The sequence below is a fragment of the Mustela lutreola genome, chromosome 1 (genome assembly GCF_030435805.1).
Source record: "Mustela lutreola isolate mMusLut2 chromosome 1, mMusLut2.pri, whole genome shotgun sequence".
Taxonomy (NCBI): domain Eukaryota; kingdom Metazoa; phylum Chordata; class Mammalia; order Carnivora; family Mustelidae; genus Mustela; species Mustela lutreola.
The window spans coordinates 277,185,931-277,192,344 of NC_081290.1; positions in this window are offsets into that span (position 1 = coordinate 277,185,931).

Consider the following 6,414-nt stretch of genomic DNA (forward strand, 5'->3'; position numbering starts at 1 on the left):
AAATAACCGACATCCAGGGGCACAGCCAACCCAAACATGGCTTTGGACAAATCTGAAAAAGGCACCTCATCCTCAGGGCAACCCAGCCCCACACCACAACAAACACTTGCCCTCTTGGCTGTGTGCCTTTATGCAGTGTACAATCTGCACAGTACACAACAGAGTACACAACAACCCTATAGATCAGTGATCTCTTTTCCTTGGCTCCTGTGAGGTGGAATGGACCAGGTTAGAGAAGCAGCTCTGCAAGCAGGTTAGAGGAGAGACCAAGGTCCTCAGGTGACCAGAGGGACAAGAATCCCAAGTTGGGGTACCCTGCTGGCTTGAAGTAGGATCTGAAGCTTCATCTTTCCAGTATGTGAAAGGGAGGGATAGAGGTCGGGCTAAGGAGGCCTGGGGAAGGAAAGAGCCGGACTAAAGTAGAACTTGAGAGAGAGGTTAGGGGTGAGCCTCATCAGAGCAACTGGGGAGAAGTTTGATGGTTTACATTTAGGATTAAGACTCAGGGGGGGTGGGAATGGAAAGAGAGGGAGCGGGATGCCAGGGCTCAGAGAGCAGGAATGCTGAGATCCTGTGACTCTGGCCAGGCAAGTTAGAAGGATGGCAAGGAGAGAAACAGGAAGGCCTGAGGCAGGGGGACCTTGGACAAGACTAAGGGGTGAGTGGGAGAACAATGAAAACAGCTAGCTAACCAGGAACGGGGGGGGGGGGGGGGGGGGAGGAGCTGGGGCCTCACAGGAGCCCGTGTCAGGCTGGCTTTGAGGAAGCTAGCCAGCGCGCGTTAGGGGGGCAAGAGCTCTGCTGGAGGAGGAGCTGCTGGGGACTGGGCAGGGGGAGGGAGGATGCTGGGAAATCAGAAGCAGGCTGTCCAGGTCACAGAATTATCGTTGTGAAATATTCATGGGCCTTTGGTCCAGATGCTATTTCAGAACAGCGAAAGCAAGAGGAGTGTGTGAGCCTCAGGAAGAAGCCTACAGCAGTGCCTCTTTCCACCACCCCCACTTCCACCACCACCAGCCCAGACAGACCCACGGACGCCCATCACGTGCACACCCACGCTCACACGCTCTCTCACACACACTTGCACAGTGCAGAGCTATGGAGCACGTGCAGGCCAGCTGACACCCACGGGTCCCACAAACAGGCAGATGTACCCCCAAATGCACGCACGCATAGCCACACAACCCCCGAAGCAGGACCCTGCCCAGAGACCACCTCCAGATATCTCGAGCACACACATCCCCCAGCGCCTTGGGGACAACTCAGGTTTACAGCCCTGAGCTGCACACCCTGACACAGGAGGGGCTTTCAAGGCCATCCTGCGCAATCACCAGTATTCTGATGGGGAAACTGAGGCCCAGAGAGGGGAGGGGCCCCGCCCTTGAACAAAACAAGGCTCATTCACCTGTCACATTCTGAGAGAGGACCCACATCCTGCATTGTCTGCCAGACCCCCAGGCTCCCTGTGCTTAACTCCTCTCTATCATCTGTCTGCCTGGTTACCCAGTCCCCTCCTGGCCAGACCCATCCCTCCCTTTTCATTCCCTCCACCATCTCCCTGCTCCATCTCCTCATTACCTCATGCCTAGAATAGGGAAGAAAATAACAGTCCCCCGCTCCCTGGTTTTCCTACCTTCAGTCTCTCTCCCTCCCACCCACTGCCCATGGTGGCCAGATTCAAACGAGGAAAATTTGCCTTGTGTTTTTCTGTCACTTGGAAACCTACAATACCTCCTTACTGCCTACAGGTTAAAGATGAAATAAATGCCTTAGCCGACCATCAAAGATCCCTCAGAGTTGGTTACCACATGCCTTTCTTGCCTTTTCTCTCATGGCTTCGCCCCAAATCTTCACTGGGGCTAGAATGATTGTATCATGCTGGCCGTCAGTTATCCTGCACTCGCAACCCACAAACCTACTTTGAAATCTCCTTAAAGTTCCTCGATCTCCCCCAAACGAGGAAGCCTCTCCCCCCTCCTCGGATGACAGACTCCAGACCCCTTCCGCCAAGGCCCAGTCTGCCCCTCTCTGACCTTATCAGTGGGGGTTCTTTGACTGTCCTTCAAAGCAGCGGTAAAGGCTCCGGCTCAGGCTACCTACAGGCAGATGGCTGCCCCCACTGGCCACCTTGGGAATCACAGCCAGGCTTCAGTCAAAGTAAACTGAGCGTGAGCATCCGTCCAACCGCCTGGGGAGAGGAACAGGAGAAGGACGCCAGATGACCGGGTTTATAAGCCCTTAAGCCTCTAAGGTTCTTACCCTCAGAGTGGCGGGGAGGCCTCTCAGCCCTGCTTTCAGAACTGCTAGCACCCGACTTCAGACCCCTAATCCCTAAGAGAACCCCCCTCCTTTGAGATACAAAGACACGGGGCTTCTGGGACACTGCTGAAGGGAAATTCGCCCACCAGGCTCTGAGAGGCCACAAGGTCAGGGACAGTCCAGGTGGCAGACCCAAGGTCCGGCTGGGGTCAGGTTTCTACATGAATTTTTAATGCTTCCAGCCAGACCTGTCAGATGTTCCGAAACCTGAGCATCTCCTTTCATTTCTGTACACCGTGCCCTTCCCCATCTCTATTGCCCCTGGGGGTAGGGCAGGGAGGACAGGCCTGGGACAGCGACCAGTGGCCTCTGGAGAAATAATTTTGGGGAAGTGGAAGGTGAATGACCTAGTTATTCTTCTACTTACTGTGTGACCTTCAGCAAGTTACTTAACCTCTCTGATTGTCTGTTGTGGGTTTTTTTTTTTTTTTTTTTTTTTTTTTTTCATTTGTGACCTGAGGACAATAGCACCTGCTTAAATCAACTTGCTGTGGGGAGTAAATACAATAACCCCGTGGAAAGGTGACCTAGTATTTGCTGTTATTACCTTCCCTCAAGTCCAGCTTCCCTCCGCTCCTTCCTTCCAACCCCCAGTTGCCTCTCTCCCCTTTCTTTTGGAGGCGGGAGCTTTGGTTGGTTCTGCCCACTGCCCCCTAAGATCCTTTAGCCTTTCTAAAAACTTCAGCTGAAGAGGGGGCAAGGAATCGAGAAGCTGAGGTCAGGCAGGTGGAGTAAGAGAGGAAGATGGTCCAGCTGAGGTGAAGGGGAGGGAAGCAGGCAGCAGAAGGGAGGGGGAAGACCCTACTCAGAGAGAATAGAGCTAGGTGCAGACTCATTTCTTTCTTTTTCTCCCTTTCTCCTTCCTTCCTTTTCTCCTTCCTGGCACCTTCTCCACGCCTGGTGCAACCGTGCCAGAAGCCTGGATGGCCATTCTGAGCAGAGGTGAGGTCAGAAGCACGGAGGCAGGGTTGGCAGGGGGAAGGGTGAGCCTTGGAAGAAAGTTTGCCCACTCTTTCCTGCCCACCAATTCCCTGCCTGTGTGTGTGTGTGTGTGTGTATAGTTTTTTTTTTTTTTTTTTTTTTTTTTTTAAAGGAGGGTCTTTTACATCTGATTTAGGTGGGAAGTTGCTAAAATGCAGATTCCTGAGCCCCTTAGCCCTGCTGAATCAGATCACGGAAGGACCCTGGAGCTTCATTTTAACAAGTGGGGGTTGGTTACTGAACACTTTAAAAGCTGAGAAACATCTCAAAGATGGGGTGGTCAGGGAAGGGGGGCAGAGTAGAGAAAGCAAAGGAAGAAAAGTTAGATTCACCCCCACCCGCAAGGCAGGGACTCTTGGTGAAAGTAACAGGCGACACTCCAGCGCCAAGAGGGTGATGCCGGGGGATAAAGGAGGGAGGTGGCAGAGGGAGGACGCGGAGACCATGGGGATGCGGACACAGCAGAAGTGAGACCCCAGGTTAGCAGCCACTAGCGGAAACAGACGCTTACAATGTGTCCCCCACCCTCGCGGCGATCTGAGACCCCGAACTTCTGGACGCGGGATGCGGACACGCTGGAGGCGTCCTCTCGGTTTCTGGGGCAGGGGGTCAGGGAGGAAGCCGCCCCTGCAGGGACCCGAGGCCCTCCCCGGAGGCCAACGCCCAGACGTCAGGACCACTCACCTATCCCTCCCAGGCCGGAGCCCGCCTCCCCTGCCCTCGGAACTGGGCTCGGGTCCCGCACCCGCGTGACCTTCTCCCTCCCTCCACCCCCCACCCCCCAGTCCCAGCTCATTTGCATAAAGTTCCAATTAACACGTTTTCCCTCAGCTATTTACGATCCCTGAACTCGCTCCCAGCTCGGGAGCCGGCTTCCCGCCGCCCCCTCGCCCCTCGGGGTGCAGCCCCATTAACCCTAGCGCCCCGGGCGGCTCGCGGCGGCCTTGACCCAGCCCGCCCCGCCGGCGCAGGGGGGCGACCTAGGGGCGAGGGGCGCGCCCTGGGGCGGCCGGCTGCGCAGCGGGGGCCGCGGCAGGCCAGAGGCCGGGCTCTCCGGGAGAAAGGCCGACGCTGGCCCCCACTCTTGCAGGAAAGAGATGGGGAGGGGGGCTTCTCCTGGGAGACTCGGGGCGTCGAAATTCCTCGTTCCTCATCCTCCGGCCCCCGCACCCCTCCTCCCCCCCGCCACGTACCCTCTCCCCTCCCCAGCCATCTGTTCCGCTCGGCAGCGCCGCGACAAACACGGCTCTAGCTCGCTTCCGCCCCTGCCCAGCCCCCTCCCCAAGCTCTCTACCCCTCCCCCGGGAGGCCGAGATTTCTGGAGGCAACTCCCACCCGGTCCGAAGCCCCAGCTGAGCAAGGGGCCACCGTCCAGGGCCCCCTCCCTCGGTCTGAGGGCCGGTGGGGGTGCAGATGACGCTTTTAAGTGTGGGGGTCGGGAAGGCGTGAGCCGTCCAAGGAGGGCAGCACAAGCCAGGGTGGGAGTCTGGGGGTCGAGGCCCAGGTAGGACCGGCTAGCGGGGAGGCTGTGTGTGGAGGGGTGTGTTGGGGGGAGGATTCCCTTTTGGTTCTCCGCCCCCCTCCCCCCACCTACCCCCCCACCCCCAGCCCATCCCATCTCGTCCCAGACGCAGCCCCGCAGCGCCGCCTGCTGGATACACCCAGCAACCTGTTCTGGTGGGATCCTTCCCTCGTGATCAAACTCCCCCGCCAGATTACTCGGAGGGTCAAGATCCGGGACGGCGAGCACAGTGAGACCCAGGCTGGCCCTCCGGGAACCCACCCAACTCCTTAATGGGCGCTGTCCAATTCTGGTTTGGTATTTCGCAAAACGGGAACGGTGTTGAAAGCCAGCACTCTGGGCTCAGAGCAGGCCTGGGTCTGCTGTGGGACCTTGTCCAGTCTCCAGACCTCTCTGGACATGTTTCATTTGTGAAATGGGTGGATCAATCTGTTTCATTAATTTCTAAAGAGACTTTAAGACAAAGGGACAGTTTTATCTGTAATTTTGTCTTCAGCACTGACATTTGAGGGTTCTCCAAAGTTGTCTTTGTTTTTTGTTTTTGTTTTTTTTCCTCCAGGGAAAGGGGTTGTGAAGAGGGTCTTTGAGGTCGCTCTCAGCCCTGAGAGGACAGCTGAGCTCACCTGAGAAGCTTGGGATCTTTCTGGCCATGACTGCCCCTGGTAGGCCTGTGGTCAGGACTCAACATTCGGACGCCCTGATGCCAAGCTCAGCTCTACCACCTACCGGCTGGCCTTGTGCCTTAACCTGTCTGGGCTTTCCTCAACCTACAAACCATTGTGAAGATACCAACCTCTTGGGCCATCTTTACGATGAGATGAGATACCTGTGGGGCACAGGCCCTCCTGGCCCATCCCTTCATTCTGTGACTTACTCTCTGGCCTCAAAGGCTTCTGTCCCAGAGACATGAAGAAGTGTAGACCTGTGATAAATAAGGTATATTTTCTTGGCGGGCCCCTTGTTCTCAAACATGGTGTCTTTACCTATGTAATTTTAAAGCCTCACTTCAATGTTAAAAATAAGTATGAATATTGGGACGCCTGGGTGGCTCAGTTGGTTAAGCGGCTGCCTTTGGCTCAGGTCATGATCCCAGCGTCCTGGGATCGAGTCCCACATCGGGCTCCTTGCTCTGCAGGGAGCCTGCTTCTCCCTCTGACTCTGCCTGCCACTCTGTCTGCTTGTGCTTGCACTCACTCTACCTCTCTCTCTGACAAATAAATAAATAAAAATAAAATTTAAAAAAAAATAAGTATGAATATAGTATAAAGTGAAGCTCTAAATTTGCATGAAGTTTTAAGATAAAACAGGAGACTATAAAAAAGTGTAAATTTCAACAAACCTCCATTATACCCTCGGCATTTTTCTAAAGCATCCTGCCCTGACCCCCTGTTCAGAGAAAGGCAACTTCCTGGACATACCTCAGACCATGGGGAGTGGGGGGGCCAGGAGCAGAGGGCAGGACGTGGACTCCCTCCAGACACCAAGGGCAGGGCATGGTTAAGAACGGGAAGATGAGCTGACAGCCAGAGGTGGACAGGCTAGCACTTTAGGTGTCCTACTTAATGCCCAGCTGAGCCTGGGTGAGGAAGAGA